We start from the raw sequence: 21,715 nt of genomic DNA, 5'->3' as shown, positions 1-21,715 counted from the left end.
CGGAGCCATTCGTCAAAGGGAGCGGCCCGCCATCATCCCTGATTACTTACTGTCACTCCGGGAGTGTGTTTCACTCAGATGAGGTCAGGGTGTTCTGTCAGTGTGTGTGTGGCTGGAGAAACACTAGAGCTCTATTGACTTAACGTAAATATTGTTGACACCCAGCTACTGTATGCCTGGAAGTAATTATCACAAGTTATTATTTGGTCCTATAATTGACTGAATCCTCAACACTATACCCGCAGCTCCGCAAATGTGTTATGGCACCTGATTCGGATGCTATCAATGCATTGAATGGGACATTATCATTAGACCATTGAATGGGCGAAGTAGGCGACCTACAGTACTTACCTACCCGCGATTTATCAGACCATTCATTGGGTGTTATCAAGACATACTGACCTACCAACGGAGATGACTTAAATAGTTCAGTTTCGGTTTTGGTTTTGGTTGTTTTGGTTTCGGACCATGACGGAGGCGCGCAGTCTCAGGCGAACTGGAGCCCCGCGAAGGACCACCGAGGGAGCTAAAGCGACCAAGTTGCCGTCCTGAGCGGTGCGACGTTCGCCTGAGCCTACTCAGCGCCGTTGGAGTTATGTACCGATAGGCACAGAATCGTAAATATTGTTGTGGGGACTGCTCCGCCTCCAAAGTAGGTCAGTAGCTCCTGATTACGCCCAATGAATGGTCTGACAAATCGCGGGTAGGTCCGTGTATCGCCTACTCGCCGCCTACTCGCCCATTCAATGGTCTGATAAAACGCAATTATCTCCCATTCAATGCATTGATAGCATTCGAAGCCGGTGGTTATGGCCTGTCTACAACTACCTATAGCTTTGTGCCTGAATACAGCTTAAACCCTCAACCCTATTTTGGGCGTGCCATTATACGTGGACATTTAAAAAATAAATCAAACCTTTTGCGACATTTTCGATACGTTCAATACAAGCTCCACACGGAGCAATACATGGTTCCTCCGATTCCGCACGTTCTAACCATGAACATCGTTTTCCAGTGGCTCAGTGGTTAAAGCCCATTTTGTTCTGCTTGGTCGCACAGCAGTGTCGCTCACTAGTGGAAATACCAGATTTACAAATGAAAACCGCGATGCAGTACAGCAATGTAACCACAGTGTCTCAGACTCGGTCTAATCCAGTGGTTTTCAACCAGTGATCCGGGGACCGACCACCAGTGGTCCTTGGGGGGGGGGGGGTACCAGGGGGTCCCCAGTGAAATGAGTTAACACAGCGTCAGAATCGTTTTAACCACTTAGCTTTGGCTATTTTTGAAAATTCTTGAAAAAGTGTGCATATCTTTGAATATTGATATTTGTTTTTAAAGCGAAAATTAACCCTTGGCATGAAAAAGGTTGAAAACCAGTGGTCTAATCAACGCTCCATTTCGTGTCTGAGTGAATCAACATTCTGCAGACACACACAGTACACTGTCCACAGTAGAACCACCACTATGATCTGACACAGAGGACACCTGGCATTAAGCCTAAAGGGTAACACTGGACTGTTGAACGCTAGACTGTTGCTGAGTCAGGGGCCAAAGCTCTGTAGGTGAAACAGAGCCAGGTGTCTGACTCTGAAGACCCTTTTTAAAGGTCACCATTATAGTGCTGTCTGATCCAGACATAGTGTTGTCTGATCCAGACACACTGTTGGCTCAGTCACACAATGTTCAAATGCTTCCGCTGAACATTGTGTACAATGTTTGGACCCCTAGGGGTCCTTGAAGGGGGTTCCAGGGGGTCCCCCCCCCCCAGATAAATGATGGATAGTTAGGAACCAAATGGACCCTTATGTGGTTGTAACTCTCAGAGTGTACAAATGGAACCAAATGGACCCTTATGTGGTTGTAACTCTCAGAGTGTACAAATGAAACCAAATGGACCCTTATGTGGTTGTAACTCTGAGAGTGTACAAATGGAACCAAATGGACCCTTATGTGGTTGTAACTCTCAGAGTGTACAAATGGAACCAAATGGACCCTTGCGGGTCCATTTGGTTCCATTTGTACACTCTCAGAGCTATGGTGGTATGTGGTCTAATGCAGGGGTTCTCAAAGTGGGGTCCGGGGACCCCCATGACCCTATATCAGCTATTTTCAAAAAAATCATTCTTGGAAAATGTTGGATTTTTTTTTTACATTTTTAAAACCACAAATCTTGTACTTGGCACAACATCTTTTCAGATGGGGGTCCGAGGCCAAATACACATTCATTTAGTGGTCCTTGACATCCCACTGGTCCCACTGCTCTACAGTGTTCAATTCAATTCCATTTTATTAAAGTGTCAAATCACAACAAGTTGTCTCAAGACACTTTACATGTAGAGCAGAGACCCCACAGTCCCATCCTGAGCAAGCAATTTTGCGACAGTGGCAATGAAAAACTCCCCCTTAACTGGAAGAAACGTCAAGCTATGTTAAGATAATATACAGTGTAGTGCAGGGGTCTTCAACAGGGGGTCCGGGACCCCTAGGGGGTCCTTAGAGCTACTATAGGGGGTCCGCCAAATCTTTGTGTGATAGGACTTTTTTTTTACATTAACCACTTGAACCCTATAATTCCTTTTCTGAGGGGAACATTAGTCAAAAATTTATTATTTTTTGTCAAAGAGGCTATATAGGTGTAGAGGGGAAAAAAGAGCAGACAAAGTAAAAAGTGTTTTTAGCTAAGATGTCGCGCCACAGTGCATCTATATGTGGGTGGTTGCGCTTCTTGCCATCAGAAGTGCTGAAACGTGAGTAGAAAAGGAAGTGGATGGATGTCCCGCCTCCAACCCCACCCCCCGGGCAAATTATTACAGCGTGCTGCTTAGCAGAAACAGACATTTCAAAAATATATTTTGGTGAATATAAAAGTTGACAGCTTAACTGTTCGTGAGGCAGAGAGCACACTCTGTAGCGTTCCAAGATTGTGGAGATTGTGTCAGACTCCCACCTTAGCCTGAAGCACTTGACCTATAGCCTTGACGACCATGCAGTCTTATGCAAAGGTTAAACATGTAATGTAGATTTGCATGTTATTTAGACAGATGCCAGGTTTTGCTTACCTGGCATCCTATAGTTTCTTAAGTTTCAATATACAGATTATTATTTTTGATATTATATTGTTTAGACCAGGGGTTCTCAAACTTTTTCATACCACGACCCCATATTATGAGGGGTTTTTTTTGGCAGCGTTCTGGACCAATTGCAGTCGTCTCTTAAGTGACGACTGTTCGATGGTGGTATTTATAGTGAATTGCATCAGTCAAGTCTGGATGAAATGAAAGCATGGATTGTGATTTCTAACTGATTTGGGGGAGGTATGGCTTGACCTTGACGAGGAGACGGAGTTGAAAAAAAGCTGGTCTTGACAACAGAGCTGATTTGTTTATCAAACTTGAAAGTGCTGTCAAGGATTATTATTATGCCAATGTTTTGGCAGATGTTGGAGTCAAGGGTGTCCGGGGTATTGTAGGGTAAGGCCAGGTGTTGATCGGAGATTATTATTTTGGTTTTGCGTTCCAGGTCTTAATGGGTTAACAGTATGCAAGAGAAAGTACAGAGGTACAGTTATACAATAATGCTAAAAGGATAACACAAAAAGCCCCGAGGGCTTGTTTTCATTGTGGTCCTATGTATTGTATTCAATTCATCAAAACATATAAAGCAGTAGTTCTCAAACCTTTTCATGTCAAGGACGCCCAAATTTACACATAATTAGCCCACGGAACCCCATTTGAAAAGATATGCCAGGGACCCCCAAAAGAGACACATTTTAAGGCTATAGCAGTGATTCCGAACCATTTTAATTTCATGGACCCCCATTGGATGGCATTTTTTCTCTCGGGGACCCCAATATACACTGTAAAATCAATGTTTATCTTACTCTGAGAGTGTACAAATGGAACCAAATGGACCCGTAAGGGTCCATTTGGTTCCATTTGTACACTCTCTGAGTTACAGATCCTTAAGGGTCCATTTGGTTCCTAACTATCAATCCCCACTTTGAGAACCACTGATATAAAGACATATACAAGAAATCATCAATACTAGGAGCAGTAAAAGTATACTTATAGAAAAAACAGTGGGGGGGGGGTAATTTATTTTGGCAAGCTAGAAGACGTCTAGGTCCAGTTCCAAATTGCAGACAGGAGCTCTTTTATGGCGGTTTTGAAGGAGGGTAGGAACTAGGGAGTCACACCTTTTGATGGCTGTTGGTAGGGACTCAGGACTGTGGTGTAGAACAGTGGTTCTCAAACTTTTTCGTGCCCAGGACCCCCAAATAGACACTTATTAGCCCGCGGACCCCCATTTGAAAAGATAAGCCAGGGACCCCCATAAGAGATTTTTTTTACGACTCTAGGAGTGATTCTCAATCATTGTAATTTAAGGACCCCCCCAGTTTGACATGCATTAGGGCTACGGACCCCCATTTAATGGCATTTCTATCTCTGGGACCCCAATTCATAATGTAAAATCAATGTTAATTTAACTCTGAGAGTGTAGGGTCCATTTGGTTCCATTTGTACACTCTCAGAGTTACATACCCATAAGGGTCCATTTGGTTCCTATAAATCATTTAGCTGGGGACCCCCTGGTATCCCCTCAAGTACCCCTGGGGGTCCCCGGACCCCACTTTGAGAACCAATGGTGTAGAAGGCTGAGCTGTAATCTATAGACAACATTCTCAGCTGGGAATAGGTCTGACCCTGGATATTTCCCTGTTTGAAGTGAGAACATACCTTTTGATGGCTGTTTGTATGGAAGGCTGAGCTGTAATCTATAGACAACATTCTGACCCTGGATATTTGCCTGTTTGAAGTGAGAACATACAGTAGGCTCTGTATCTTAATATAGAGAGATGCCAAGAGACCAGCCTGGTCGTCATCATTAATCTGATGATTATTGACTTGGTGTTGAAATACAATATTTTACAGGGGCCTTCCTGCCAATCGCGCCAACAGGTGATTCAGTTTGTTGCCAAACCTATAGCCAATATGTAAAGAGTCTTCGTTTTGCAAATGCATTGTCTTTTTCTGCTTCTCTTGATTATGCAGTGCTATCCCCTATCCTGTTAATCATAATTAGATTTTGTTATATGATCATTTTCTTCTGTTTTCTTTTCGTCTCCATTTCAATTTGTTCTTTAACAAGTTTTGTATTTCATAAAAAATAGATTGACTTTTCTTTGTGTTTTTTTTGTCACTTCTTTTTTGGCAATGAAGATAAACTTTCTGCTTAGTTGGTTGGAGAAATCTGCAGCATCTTTGTGCTCGGCCGCCCTTAGGGACGTACAGCTCTGAGTCCTTTGAGGATGGAGTGGAGGCGAGATGGAGCCTATCATCTGTGGAGGACCTTTTAGCGCTGATATTTTAACCCATTAAGACCGGGAACGCATTTTTGTCATTTTAGATTTCTTTGGGCTGTTCAAAAATAGCAGATATACAAGCTCATAGCGCGGCATGCACAGAGTGCTTGTAGATTTGCTATTTTGATGTTTTTTTTGTTTAATCTAGGAACATTTGTGCAAATCTTTTCCGATCTGTGCTTCTGGGGGTCCCTGGAACAACCAAATACATATAATGTTGGGTGGTCCTTGACATGGAAAAGTGAGAGAACCACTGATATAGCAACATACTGTTAGGATTTAGAAAACATTCTTAGATTTGGCCGCGGACCCCCATCTCAAAATATGTTGTTCCAGGGACCCCCATGAAGCAAAGATTTCTGTTACAAGTTTTCGCTTTAAAAAAATATATATATTCAAAGATTTGCAAAATTTTTCACAATTTAAAAAAAATAGCAGATCTACAAGATCTGCTATTTTTGAATAGCCAAAGACATCTTAAAATGACACAGATGCGTTCCCGGTCTAAATGGATTAAAGCATCCTGGGGGAGAGTGGCTCTCTTTCTCTCTCTCTCTCTCGCACGCACGCACGCACGCACGCACGCACGCACGCACGCACGCACGCACGCACGCACGCACGCACACACGCTCATAGCCTTACTGTAATAGAATGTATGAGTTTGTTCTGTTGGTGTACTAGACTCTGAATGGAAGAATGTGGACTCTCTTCTAGAGGAAAGAAAGCGGTACCACATACTTTGATAATGGCTTGGTAATTATAATGTTCTTCAGTATGGTGCACTGTTACAAATGGATAAATGAACAACGTATTTCACTCTGTGTTCCACTGTTGGTGCAGTGCAGTGTGTTCCCACTTATAACCTTCTGTACTGGGTTGGTTTTGCAGAGGAATTGAGACAAGGTGCGAAGGTGGCAGACACTGTGTGTGTGTGTGTGTGTGTGTGTGTGTGTGTGTGTGTGTGTGTGTGTGTGTGTGTGTGTGTGTGTGTGTGTGTGTGTGTGTGTGTGTGTGTGTGTGTGTGTGTGTGTGTGTGTGTGTGTGTGTGTGTGTGTGTGTGTGTGTGTGTGTGTGTGTGTGTGTGTGTGTGTGAATGACAAGTTACAAGTTACATTTTATTCGTTGAGATGGAAATAAAACTCCCCACAAAAAGTTCGGAAACTTAACTTTGGTGACTGGCGCCTCAGCATGGGTCCTGCAACTCTGACATCTGTCTGTGCTACCGTTGTGCAAATCTTGCTTGTAAATCTCTGGAAGAAAGCCTATACGGTTCCTCAGTGAAGCAAGGGTGAGGAACCAGTCTACTTGGGGTGTTGTCTTCCTGGGACAACCAGTCTCACAGAACTTGGTCCTAAAGTTTGGAAATGGTACCAGGGCTGTCACCAAATAATGCTGCCACTCTGCGTAACGGAACACCAGCTTCCACTTGACTTATTGCACGGGCCTTATCCTGAAGGGACGAACGTGGCATCTTTCCATGGGGGCAGTGTTACTGCTTGGAGCTTCAACACAAACTCAACAACGTTGCAGGACCCATGCTCTGGTATTAGTCACACACATGTGACTGGCGCAGGTCACTCAAAACGAGAAAGATTACCAACAGAAGAATATTGGGGGGTTTTGGCAAAGTGTTGGGGGGCGCTACCACATGTTTAGCTGTGTTAACCATTCCACCATTGCACGATCCTTGCAAGTTATACCTCATTATAAAGGTGACTAATCAACGATAAAAATTACATAAAATGCAATACCAATTGGTATTATTGAAGGGGAGACATAATCGACCGAAGTTAAGTTTCCCAACTTTTAGTGAGGTGTTTATGTCTGCTTACTGTTTATTATGAGACATTTAGCCAAATATAATCTAATTACAACCGTGTGTGTGAAATTAAAACATTTGACCAATATCAATTCACATCTCCCCTTGGGGGCCATTATTGGAAGTAATGTAGCCTGCAGTGCCTTTCACGAGTCACGCAGTGAAAGTTATTGCTTTCACTGCAAAATCCTAAGTGCTAATTTAACTCTCGGTTAAATTAGCTAAATTAACTCAGTTAAATTAGCGTTGAGGATTTTGCGGCATATTGGCTCTGTCATTACAACAGCGTTTGAACTCAAACCAAGTGAAAAGACTCAAGTTATCAGCCGCTTGTTGTTGTCTCTGGCTGTGCTGTGTGTGTGTGTGTGTGTGTGTGTGTGTGTGTGTGTGTGTGTGCGTGCGTGCGTGCCATGAGACTTTTTCCAGACTGTCAGATTGAGAGAATAGGCATAGAGAGACTTTAAACTGCTGTCTCTCTCTGTGTGCTGCTTTATCCTTTTGACGGTTTTGTTCTGGCGCTGATGCCAGTCTTCCACAGTTCATGCTGTTGTTTGAGAGATTATAAACTCTACAAACTGAAAGCCTGATTTCCCAAAACCATGGTTTCTAGACAGTGGCGTTTATGAGCGCATTCCTCGGGCGCATACTGTGTGAACATGTAGACTACATGATGTTATACTAAGATATGGTTTAATGCAGGGGTCTTCAACGTTTTCAGGCCAAGGACCCTTTGGCTGAGAGCGAGATAAAGCAGGGACCCCCATTATATATTGTATAAAATATGTATTTTTTCATAGATTTTATCGGCAACCTCAAAGACTTGTTTCACAGCTCTATCATGTTGGATTCATGTTAATGTGTATTTTCAGACATTTAACCATGCACTTAAACAATACTTAGTAAACCTGACTTTTCACTCTGTACTTAGTGTGCTCTTTTTCCCCCTACACCAAACCACTTTGCCGAAAATAGCAGATCTACAAGCGCACAACGCCTCGCAGCGCGAGGCGTTGTGTGCTTGTAGATCTGCTATTTTTGGCTAAAGTTCCCCTCAGAATAGGGATGCTTGGTTGAAGTGGTTAATGTAAAAATCACACAAAGATTTGGCAGACCCCCTGTAGTAACTCTGAGGACCCCCGAGGGGTCCCGGACCCCCTGTTGAAGACCTCTGGTTTAATGTTCATTTGGGTAAATGCCTATTTTGCATTTTAGTGATGTTTATTATATATTATATTGTGCAGCCTCGCGGTTCTCAGGGTTGTGAAACAGGCCATGCCAGGGGAGATGGAGAGGAAGAGGGAGAGGGAGAGGGACAACAGCATGAAGAGAAGAGCGTTCATTCTTATCTGTATGATCATGGTGTCATTTGTGGGATCTGTCTTTGTTTGGTGCTTTATGGAAATATCAGTTGCTCAAGGCCTGTTATTAGATGACATGGATTTAGTTACAGCTACAGGTATACATTCACAGAGCTACACACACACAAATATTTTGTTCCGCGGTGAGACGCGCGATGAAGTAACCCACCAGCACACACACGATCACACATGCACGCTATCACACACACGCGATCAGAACACACACACACACACACACACACACACACACACACACACACACACACACACACACACACACACACACACACACACACACACACACACACACACACACACACGTTAATCACGTCCGCTACATGAGCAGTCCTAGCCAATCAACGACAATAACGAACAAACATCGTAACATTTTAAGGCAACAGAGGCGTGGAAATAAGCCCATTGTAGATATAATAGGCTAATACATATCGTTGTTGTCGGGCAGAAACTGTTGGTGTTTTTTTTTGGTAAATGAACGACCTATTTGATCATGTAAATTAAGGCCCTATAGTATACTTAATAGCATGTAGCCGTAGTAACCGTGTGATGCTGTAGACACAGCTTGTAGATCTGCTACTTTTGAATTTGAATCCTGGATTTGGACATGCCGACAGAGACGATATCTCTGCGTGGGCCGTATACTGTACTTCAGTGGTTTTCAACCTTATTCATGCCAGGGACCCCTAAATTGATATACATTTGGCCACGGACCCCCCATCTGAAAATGTTGTGTGCCAGGGACCCCCAGAAGCAAAGATTTGAGTTGAAAATGTTCGCTTTAAAAAAATGTATATATTCAAGGCTATGCACACATTTTCAAGATTTTTCAAAATTAGCAGATCTACAAGCTCATAGCGCGGCACTCGGTGCCGCGCTATGAGCTTGTAGATCTGCTATTTTTGAATAGCCAAAGCTAAGTGGTTAAAATGATTGTGACGCTATGTTAACTCATTTTCGCTGGGGACCCCCTGGTACCCCCCCCCCCCCCCCCCAAGGACCACTGGTGGTCCCCGGACCACTGGTTGAGAACCACTGCTGTACATGGACGGTCACATATTCTATGTGTGTAATCCTTCTGCTCTTTCCTTCTGCTGTTGCTGTTATTTAAAAAAAAGTGTTACATACTTGTTTACGCCTGTATGGTGACACATTAATATGGTATTCTTTGGGGTCGGCAGACTCGGCAGACATCCTACTTTTCAGCTGAGCGTGCCAGCTCCCTTGTTTGATGATGATGAGCCTTCAAACATTCTCTTGCCGAATGTGGAACACACACACACACACACACACACACACACACACACACACACACACACACACACATCTCTGTCATGTTTAGCTGCTGAAGCTCAGGGCTTTCAGAGGCTGTCGGAGCTGCACCTTCGTTCTCATTCACAGAGAGAGAGAAGTTTTTGCCTCGTTTCTCAACTTGAAAATATACTTGAAATAATGTATTAATGTACACGTGACACGTGGTGAGATCGCACATAAAGCACTGGAATGTCGGAGCTGCAGCTCGCAGATGTTGTGCTCCGTTGTATAAATCAGTAAATGCAGCAATTAACAACCTGAGCTACAGCACGTGTGTGTGTGTGTGTGTGTGTGTGTGTGTGTGTGTGTGTGTGTGTGTGTGTGTGTGTGTGTGTGTGTGTGTGTGTGTGTGTGTGTGTGTGTGTGTGTGTGTGTGTGTGTGTGTGTGTGTGTGTGTGTGTGTGTGTGTGTGTGTGTGTGTGTGTGTGTGTGTGTGTGTGCGTGCGTGCGTGTGTGTAAGCCAGCATCCCATAGCCTGCGGGGTTGTAACCATGACGACAGATCCCACAGCCCAATCTCCGGACTTTACATAAAAACGGAAGCAAACAGCTTGCATTTTGGGAAAGTGCAAAACGGGCTTCCTCACTGTTTGCATGTACTAATGCTCAACCCACTGAGGAGAAGCATGCGGGACAGAGAGAGTGATGGACCGAGGTTTCCTTATTTATTTGTTCAATAATTAGATCTATTTCAACCCACGGGGGAAATTCAGTTTTCAGCCACACCCAGCTGAGTACTTCTCAAGTGAGCAGTTCAGGGTTAAAGGGATAGTTCACCCCCTTGTTTTCTATTGATAATTAGTCACCCCATGGAGACTTGAATTCATGGATATTGTTTAGTTTTTGTCGCATTCCTAAGCCAATGATTTGTATAGTGGAGTAGAAGTAAAAGTATTGAAAATTGGAAATACTCCTGTAAAGTGCAGTACTTGAGTACTTAGTTACTTTACACCACTGCCAGTCATAAATGTGACAGAAGCCACTTGTTGTCTGTCAATGATGACCTGCAGTGTTTGCATCGTCCATGGAGCTATTGCCATGGCAACCATAGTATATATCGTCTCTGTCGGGTGGAAAGCTCTTACGTCCAAAACGGTTGCTTTTCAGGATTCAAATTCCAAAGCATCAAAAGTAGCAGATCTACAAGCTCAAAACATGTCGCTTTGCGCTGCGTTTCGCACTTATAAATCTGTTGTGTTGATGCTTTTTTGTGATGATCAAGTATAGGGATTAATTACAAATATGGAGATACGAGGTTTCTGCCCGACAGCAACGATATTATCACAGTCGGGCAGAAACATCGTATCTCTGTGTTTCAAATATTATACATTTTAAGAGTGTCACACAAAAGTAGTGAAAATAGCAGATCTACAAGCTCACAACGCGTCGCATCGGCAATTTATTTTTATTTTTTTAGAATTATAAAAAGTAACGGTTTTGGACATAATATGAGTTTTTCACCCGACAGCCCGATAGCCCGTTGCCCAATCAGGCTCATTCAATCTGCTCTAGTAATTATATACCGGAACAAAGAGCTAATTTATAGCCAAGAGACCAGAAACCACCATGCATATACCACCATATCTTTAAATTCAATTAAACGTTCATTCAGCTATAGAGACCTCGGAAATCAGTCCAGTCAACTGAGTTAGCCAATTAAAACCAGTAAAGCATCTCAGGGGTTGACTCTAAGGGCTCAGAGGTACTTGCTCGTACCCGACAAGTAAATCATGATAGGTGAAATTTGAATTACCGTTCATTTTAACATATATTCTTTTATTTGAATTGCAAATTCTGGGCGCTGTGATATATGGACATACCTGAATATTTATGCCAAAAATCTCAATAGCTACAATATGACTTATTTAAAATTCCACAGACATCTTGTGTTGTGTTTATAGGGAACTAAAGACAGTTGCTTCCCCACTCAAGGGCACTTGCCTGTCTGTCGGGCAAACCTGAAAGCAAACTCCACCTGCCCAAACATTTCTATTTACTTATCACGGTCAGTGGGTTAACCGTTGTTAGTGTCAACCCCCTGCATCTGTGTCGTTTTAGATTGCTGAGTTGTTGCGTTGCAGATAAACAAGCCACGCTGCGAGCTTGTACATCTGCTATTTTTTAAAATGTTTTAAAAATCATGAAAGTGTGAGAACTACTGATTTGAGGGCATTTGTAGAATGGGCCTGATGGATTGATTGATTGATTGATTGATGTACTTTATTTAGTAAGACATGAGAATAACAGTGCATGGAAGTACACATTCACAATACAAGGTCTACTAAACTGGAAGACTCATTAAGCACTGAGCTTGTTTAAGATGAGATCCCCATGCACACAAATCATTATGACATATAAGAGACAGATATACACACTACTATACCAACCCGATCGCCAGAGGAAACGTTCTCATTGAACGTTTTTCAACGTTTCTCAAAATCCGTGCATAGACTACTGGAAAACCACAAATTCCGTGCATAGCCGCCTCGCATCTCCCCCATTGTGACTAAACCATTTCGGAGGCGCGCAGTCTCAAGGGAATTGTCGCCGTGTGAAGGACCACCGAGCGAGCTAAAGCGAGCGAGTTGCCGTCCTGAACATTGCGACATTCCCTTGAGCCTACTCAGCGCCGTTTGAGTTACGTACCGATAGGCACAGAATCCTAAATTTTGTTGTGGGGACTGCTCTACTTCCTGGTTTTTCCGGGTTGCGACTGCTTACGCCCACCGTGGGACTCCCCGTACATATGCACGGAATTTGGGGGTTTCTAGGCGACTATGCACGGAATGACGTGCACAAATCCGTGCAATGTATACTACTTCTCTGGCGATCAGGCTGACTATACAAAATGTCATACAATCAGCTTACAGGTTACTGGTATGAAAAGTAAAACATGTACAAGAAAAAAAAGGGAAAGTAAGGGAAAAGGTTCGGCGAGGGGGGGGGGTTAGGTTAGGACTTTGTCAGGTCTTAATGGGTTAGTTAGGGTGACCTGAGGATTCTCTGCTCTCAGCACTAAAGTCATTTACATAATTAAAGTGATTCAATCAGACCCATAGACCCGCTCTGTGTTTCCATTATTGCTTTAGACTATTAGCCTATACAACTGTTATTGTGCTTTTCCAAACAATTAATTAAATAGTCCAGTCGAATAACGTAATAATTCTTCTTTAATTTAAGAGATAGGATAGATTCATTATCTATGGAGTTGTTTACTGAACAAGTTTGTTGTGTTTTTGTTTTATTATAATTGGATTTTTCATTTTTCATTTCCTGAACAAATTAACAGATTTGGACGTATACAAGGTTTCCACCCAACAGCCATGATAATACGTTTATAGAAAATCCTTTCTAGTTGGTGGATCCCTTCCAAGCAGGTTGTGATGTCTTTAATGCATTCATATTCTATAGTGAGGAATAATGGCCCTCATTTATCAACGCAGCGTATAAACCGGCGTATATTTTTCCATATATTCGGCCGTGCACCAACGTCAAAGTCACATTTATCAAAGGATCCTAAACAGCTGATCCTAGCGTACATCAGGTTGGGGCTTTGATAAATTTCACGTCTGAAAACGAGCGTAATTTAAATAACACGCCCTTAAATATTCTCAAAACGCCCCGATTTTACGACATGAAGACGAACCAGAATACGACCAAAGACATGAAAAGCCAATAAGAAATAGCTTCCCCCGATCGCCTCGGACCACACACGCACACGCCCCTCTCTCTCTCTCACACACACGCGCCCGCCTGTGTTTTTCATGTAATCCGCAGCGGTATCTTTGTCACTTAGGCTTGTAGCCTATACAGTATGTGTCCAGATGCTTGTCAGACCGTCAGACAATGCTGCTCCGCAGGTCTAGAATGGAATAAACGGGCGCAGCCAACGTCAACAACTGGTCTCGACCAGACGTGAGATCTCAGCGTAAAGTAGGATGAAGCCCACGTCAGGATATATTGATGAATGCCGAAAGGTGCGGTGATCTCGCCGTACGCTCATTATTCAGGCTGCACCGCGTTGATAAATGAGGGCCAATATGTTGTTACGTTTCTTCCCTGGGTTCTGTGGCTCTGTGACTTCTGTGGTGCTTTAACCCATTTAAACCAGGAACGTATCTGTGTAACCATTATTTTATACTTTGGCTATTCAAAAATAGCAGATCTACAAGCTCATAGCGTAGCACCGAGTGCCACGCTATGAGCTTGTAGATCTGCTATTTTTGAAAAATCTTGAAAAGTTGTGCAAATCTTTGAATATATATATTTTTTTGAAACAAAATTTTTAACTCAAATCTTTGCCTCTGAGGGGTCCCTGGAACAACATATTTTGATGGGGATCGGCGGCCAAAAACATATAATTTTGGGGGTCCTTGACATGAAAAAGCACCACTGATATAGCAACAATATCTTTTTCAGAAAAAGGAAGACATTTGTTGAGACATTTGACAGTTAAAAATGTCTCAACAAATTCCACAATTCCCCCCCCCCCCCCAAAAAAAACAAAACATATTTGAACTGGGGACCCCCCACCCTGACAAGAACTTTGAATTGTAGTCGGTTCCACAGACAAAAATTGTGAAAATAGCAGGTCTAACATAACACATTATGTTTTTATGTTTCTTTTTTCATCTGCATTTTCTCCTGAGAGCCATCATCTTTCTCTTCATCATCTTTGTCTTTCTCATCATGTCATAATCTTCTTATGTTATATGCTTGGGCCCTGTTGCCACTTAAAAAAAATATATATATTTTTGTTTATTTGTTTATTGTGGGTTCAGTTTGTTTCTCTTTTTATAGGACTATGTTGTGTTCAGTTATTGTTGGCAGTCATGACAGCCAGTTCCCACCTGATGTCATGTGGGAGTTCCGACTGCTCCACAGCGTACTGAATAACTGCTAGCTTGCATAGCATCTTCAGATTAGGACTTAAATCTAAGATATACAGGTCATTAGGTGTGTTGCGTTCTCCAAGGACGATGATACGTTCTCCCACCATGCAACAACTCACCCAAGCCATCCGACACGGGGCATTCCCCTTGGGCTCAACCTTCTTCCATGAGAAGGTCTGTGGATTGAATTTCCACAGATCATTGACGTACTGGTTCGAGTTGCTGCCACCGAATATGTACAGTTCTCCATTGTAGACAAAGGCTGAATGACCAAAGCGTCCTTCTGGAAGAATCTGTGCAGAAGGTGTGCTCAGCCAGCAGTTGGTCTCTGTGTCAAACACTCTGATGTCGTTGTAGTTGTCACCCTGGTCCCCAACGCCCCCAAATACAAACATCTTTGTCCCGATGATGGTTGCAGAGTGACTTGATGAAACAGGTGGTGGAGTTCCTCTGGTGTTAATTAAAGACCAGACCAGTGTGGTGGTGTCCAACTTGTAGATGTCATTACTGCGTCCAGTCTGCGTGATGTTTCCTCCATAAATATACATGACCTTCCTCAAGACACAGGCTGAGTGGTTGAACCTCTCCTCTGGAAAAACACCAGAAATATTGGGTTTGGACCATCTGTGGTTGACAACATCAAATGAATAAAGCACGCTACAGTAAGGAGGACTTCCTATGTAGACAATATCTTCCACCAGAACAGCTGTGTGGCTCGAACGCATGCAGGGAACCTCAAGGTGATGTTCTCCTCTTCCATTTGTCCATGCGGGCAACTTAATCCAGCGCAGAGACACTGTGTTGAAGATGTGGACTTCAATCTGATCACTGACATTCTGGCCACCGTCATAACCTCCAAATGAGTACAGCTTGTGTCCGACTACCACAGCAGATCGGTTGGAAAGTCCTCCTTTCAGGTTTATCGTCCAGTGAAACATTTCACCCACCGGCACCACTGTGAATCAGTGCAACTAATTTACAGAAGAGGTTGTTATAGAAGGCAGGGCAAGTTGTTGCAAAAAAGTTCCTGAATAGTGTTGTGTTGGAAAATACAATAACAACATTTAAAAGGACAATTATATTGGATGTGATGACGATGTTGTGATGTCATTCCTTCATGACATCATTATATGGAATAGCTAATAAAGTTACTCAACCTGAATGGCCAATTTAGCAAAAACTATAATCTGAAATTTGCTATTAGATGTGTTTTGTCAGTACTATGACACCAGTCATCCATATCCCCCCCCCCCCCCCCCCCTCGCTTTAAAAAATATATATTCAAAGATTTGCACAAATCTTCACGAATTTTGAAAAATAGCAGATCTACAAGCTCATAGCGCGGATGAGCTTGTAGATCTGCTATTTTTGAATCGCCCAAAGAAATCTAAGATGACAGAAATGCATTCCCGGATTGTATGGGTTAAGGCTGATTTTCTTACGTGCAATATTTGACGTCCCGGAACGTAAACTGCTGTTATTCTGCTGTTCCAGACATGTTTAAGTGTCTCTAGGATAAGACAGAGTGTCAGCTAAATGACATGCAGAAGAAATGAAGCAGATTAGACACAAAAGTAATTGGACAGAAATGGGAAATAAAAGCGCATTTGGTTTTGTGTTAATTTGTCACACGTTTAACGCAGGACAATGGGCCTGTATTACTGTAACCATTCATTCAGATTAGTCGTTAATGTTACACATACTGATATGCATATCTTGCATTAACCCATTAAGACCTGAGGCCGATTCTACAAATGCCAGGTTCGATTCCAGGCCAGGTCAGCATATGTGTCGATGAAATGAAATTTGTCCCTGAGCAAGACTCTTAACCCCTAATTGCTCACAGGTTCTCATTGGAAACAAGACCGCAGGACTTTCATGAACGACCTGTTAAAAGGAATTATCCTTATCCTTATTCATAGACCAACACCAAACCTCTTAGCCAAAAATAGCAGATCTACAAGCTGTAGATCTGCTATTTTTGGCTCTCTTCAGAATAGGGATAATAGGGTTCAAGTGGTTCATGTAAAAAAGAAAAATCATGTCACAAAGATTTGGCGGCCCCCCCTGTAGTAACTCTGAGGACCCCCTAGGGGTCCCGGACCCCCTGTTGAAGACCCCTGGGTTAAAGCAAAAAAGAAAAAGCTTTTACCCTTGAGGATAATTAAAGGAGAGAAGAGTCACTCATGGTGGTGTGTTGGATGTAACTGCATCACTACAGTGCTTTGGCAGCCAGGTGTAATGTTCTGCAGAGCTCTCTCACACACTGCAGGGTCAGTGTTTAGGATCACTGACTGAGAGTCCAGCAGGTATTATTCAACCTTTTTTCTTCTGTTTCTTCCACTGCCCCCCCACACACACACACACACACACACACACACACACACACACACACACACACACACACACACACACACACACACACACACACACACACACACACACACACACACACACACACACACACACAGCCGGAGAGGACAGTTCGGCCTTGTGTAAATGTCAAAACTCCACTAAGACAAAAATTCAGCCTCATGTTTTTCAACTTCTTTTAACCCATTAAAACCCAGGAAAGCATATGTGTCATTTTAGATTTTAGCTATATATACTGTATATAGCACGTTGGTTGGCTTTTTAAAAATAGCAGATACACAAGCTCAGAGCACGTCACTTTGTGCCGCACTATGAGCTTGTAGATCTGCTATATTTTATCGTGAACATTTGTGCAAATCTTTGAAAATATATAATTTTAAAGCAAACATTTTCAACTCATATCTTAGCTTCTGGGGGTCCCTGGAACAAACCTAGTTTTGATGGGGGGGGGGTCAGTGGCCAAATACATATACTTTAATATAGTAACTGTTAGGATTTAGAAGACATTTGTAGAATCTGTCTCCTCAGGTGTCATTTTAGATTTCTTTGGCTATTTTTGAAAAATCGTGAAAACATATTTTTTATATATTTAAAAAAAAAAACGTTTTAGATTTAGAAAGCGTTTTTAGAATAGGCCTCAGGTCTTAATGGGTTAACAAGTGGTGAACCCGGGTGAGATAAGGTTACCACATTATTTCCTCCGGGGGTCTTTTACAACACTCAGCGCTTCCGTCTCATTGTCAGACCTCAGGTGAACTCAAGTCATTCAACTGCTTTTTTCCCACTATGAGGGGTTAGGATAGGGAAGCCTTCACTTGTCTGTGTCTGAGACAGAGACAGAGCTGGAGGTTGAGCGCATGGCATCTGCTTCCTGGGGTCTCAAATAATTAGTTTTGTGCCGTCTACAGTGGATATTTTTTAATCCATTAAGACCGGGAACGCATCTGTGTAACCAACTTTAACCATTATTTTATACTTTGGCTATTCAAAAATAGCAGATATACAAGCTCATGACATTTTACTGTGCGGCAGTAGTATTCAAAACTATTAGAATCAAAGAATATATGAAACATGGGGGCGGGGTTAAGTGGTTAGAGGGGGTTTTCCCCTGATCTAAAATAAATGTCATAGATCTGAGCCTGTCCTTACAAGCATCAACGTGAACGTCAACAGCGAAGCTTCCTCCCTATAACCTGCAGAATGAATGTGAAGCAACTGTGGAGGATGAATAAATGTGTCACACTTTGTCCCAGTGTGGGTAGAATATGGCAGAAACACTGGAAACAAACGCAGTCCTTAGATGCAAACAAGTGTTTTTTTATTCACCTTTTTTTAGAAAAGAAGTCCCAGGGAAAATGAACAGAACAAACACAATACTGGCCAGATTGGCTATAGGTCTGCTCCCTACTGCAGCCCTTCACTGGGCAGTGGTAGGCACCCTTCTTTAAAGGCTAAGCCCCTCCCACTGGACCATACCAATCCTAAATTGATTCAATCAATTTACTAGGGGTGTGCCGATATATCGTCCCGCGATACGTTTTCGCGACGATATGTATCGTTTTGGAAAAAAAAAATATCGTTTTTGAATTTTTTTTTTTTTTTTTTTTTTACAATCATAATAATCAGGCATGCAAACAGCCCCGAAGTGAAAAGAGTGACAACATGTTTTTTTTTCGGTTCAGGTGTCATACTATTTGGATTCAAAACGGCTATTGTAGCTGAAAAGCTACAAGTTTGCATGTCTGAATAATGCAAAAACAGAATTATTTGTTTGCATTTTCTTTTTTTCTCCTCCATATATTTTCATAATAAAAAAAGTGCGTATCGTATCGTATCGAAATCGTATCGAAGTTGTGAGCCAAATATCGTATCGTATCGTTTCGTGAAATTAGTGTATCGGCACACCCCTACAATTTACACATAACCCAGTTAATTTCATCTATGTCCAAAGACATTATACTTCACATTTTCTTTTTTTCTCCTCCATATATTTTCATAATAAAAAAAGTGCGTATCGTATCGTATCGAAATCGTATCGAAGTTGTGAGCCAAATATCGTATCGTAACGTTTCGTGAAATTAGTGTATCGGCACACCCCTACAATTTACACATAACCCAGTTAATTTCATCTATGTCCAAAGACATTATACTTCACATTTGACACATTTAAAGTGTCCTCACATTAGCACATTTCCCACAATACTAATAATCCATAATAACAATTAGAATACCACATTTTATCAAACCCACAGTTGGTATGGTACAGCAGGTATGGACTGAGCATGCTCACTACAAACAGACAGGCACTATAAAAGGCTGCCTGCAGCTACACTCGGGTCCTTCGTCACTGCCCAGAACCAGGAAGCACTGTGGTAAGAGAAAGAAAAGAACAGTCAAACATTTGCCAAAAGAACATTCCCTGCAACTTAAAAATAAAGAAGAATTTTACCCTTTAACCCTGCGTTGTGTGAAATCATTTAAGTCATAAGTGAAAACAATACAATAATACAGGAAACATACTAAAAGCTGTTAAATGGAGTTTAGTGTGTGCACCCACCAAACTATCCTGTATGCTGCCTGGCTATTGTGTACAGTATATGGTGTATTGTGTAGTGTTGATGTGGTTATGAAGTGTTAGTGGCAGGGTGAACTGCCACAAAATGCCAGTTCAATAATAATGTAAGCACTTATTTCTCTTCCACCTACGAGGTGAAGACCATCTGGAGGCATCATGGTGATTTATGGTTTTAAGTAGCAATTATGCATAAAAACACTCTGATTGGGAAGAGATATCACCGTTAAATAACAATCCATAGTTACAGCTATAGAAGACACCTGGCTGCCTCTTTGTAGTTTGAGTTAATCATATCGCTGTTAAAATGTATCGTTACAGCCCAAAACATAATGCATTGTATTGTTGACTTATTGTATTGTGTTGTGTTGGTTTCTAGTCCATTCCAACCCATGGGGGCTGAGAGGAGGACATTAGGTACACTCAGGAATATTGACTCTGAATGGAGAGTCTGGTAAATAAGAGACCAGACGACGGTGTCTTTTATATTAACAGTCATTGAGACAAAGAGCTGACCCAGTAATGTGATATAAAGCTCAGAGAAGCAGGCCAGCGTAGGGCCAGGAGCGAGGATGATGCATTATCCCATTCTATATCTTTAACAGTCAGTGTTCTGCTTTGTGTTCTTTATTTATGTCAGACGTTTCAAATGGTTCATGTTGAGTTCGTGGTGGAAGAAGTTTTGATATTTGTTTGGTGGCCCACTTGCTATAATTTCCTCACGGCCCAAGCCCAGTGGGCCCAGGCCTACAGTGGGCCCAGTCCCACAGAGAATCACTGATTTTTGTCATGCCTGTTGTGCAACGCTAGGTTGGCACTGCAGTGTTGCCATGCCTGCGTATTATAAGCGACTTTGAGCTTATTTTCCTGTAAGGTTGCTTGTAAATATAGGTAGTGGCGGGTTGCGGCTTTCTTATAAAGTGTAGTTACTTATTTGGGCTTGCTTATAATGCTTTTTTATTCATAATTTAAACCAGTGGTTCTCAAATATTGTCATGTCATGTCCCCCAAAATGTATTTGTCCCCTAACCCCCAACGTTGTGTGCAGTATAGAAAGAATACTGCATTTTATCCCTGGCAATCTGGGAACCCATTCGGGGAAAAAAATAAAATAATTGCTGTTAGCGGAATGTGACTGTAGAGATTAGATCCCTGGTGATGATAATGTGTTTCAGCACCATGGACAGAGGCTGTGTTTGTGAGACACGTGCCAAGTCTGAAGTCACTTTAAATGGTTCAAGACATGGGTCTTCAACAGGGGGTCCGGGGCCCCTAGGGGGTCCTCATAGTTACTACAGGGGGTCCGCCAAATCTTTGTGTGATATGTTGTTTTTGTTTTTTTACCGTAACCACTTGAACCCTAGCATCCCTTTTCTGAGGAGAACTTTAGCCAAAAAATAGCAGATCTACATGCTCACAGCGCCTCGCGCTGCGAGGCGTTGTGAGCTTGTAGATCGGCTATTTTTGGCTACGAGGTACAGGTGTAGGGGGAAAAAAAGAGCGGACCAAGTAAACAAAAAAAGTTTAATCTGAGACACAATATAGAGGGGGTCCTGCTTCATCTCTCTCTCAGCTAGGGGGTCCTTCGCCTGAAAACGTTGAAGACCCCTGGTTCAAGAGATAGTGGGACACACACACACACACACACACATAGACGCACGCACAAATGCATGTCAAAAGGCTCATATATGAGAGATACAGCATCTAATATACAACATGACATGCAGGAGTAGCAGTGAGGGAGCAGGCAGGAGTGAGGAATTGGAACGTGTCCATCAGTCCAGCTGGCTTGATTCCTCCAAACTTGCATAATCCTCTCCTCCTCGCTGGGAGGCGGGACTAATGCGGGTTGAGAACCACGGGCTTATAGTAAGATGTCGGTGTGTTTACATGCGTGCATGTGTGTATGTGTGTGGCCAATTCAGTGAGAATGAGAGAGTTAAAGGAATAGTTAACCCCCAAAAATACTTTTTTCCCTCGATTAGTCACCCCATGGAGACTTGAATTC

The 21,715-nt window shown here is 42.5% G+C and overlaps 1 protein-coding gene across 1 annotated transcript in view; it reads left to right on the top strand.

The window, feature by feature from the left end:
* LOC311045353 (contactin-associated protein-like 4) overlaps positions 1 to 21,715 on the top strand; it is a gene marked incomplete at both ends in the record, with an annotated part of 213,324 nt that overhangs the window by 32,910 nt on the left and 158,699 nt on the right. The gene's annotated exons all lie outside the window — the stretch shown is intronic.

This window comes from Gymnoscopelus microlampas, assembly GCF_963454915.1.
Source record: "Gymnoscopelus microlampas genome assembly, chromosome: 5".
Classification (NCBI taxonomy): Eukaryota; Metazoa; Chordata; class Actinopteri; order Myctophiformes; family Myctophidae; genus Gymnoscopelus; species Gymnoscopelus microlampas.
This window is presented reverse-complemented; position numbering and strand designations above follow the sequence as displayed.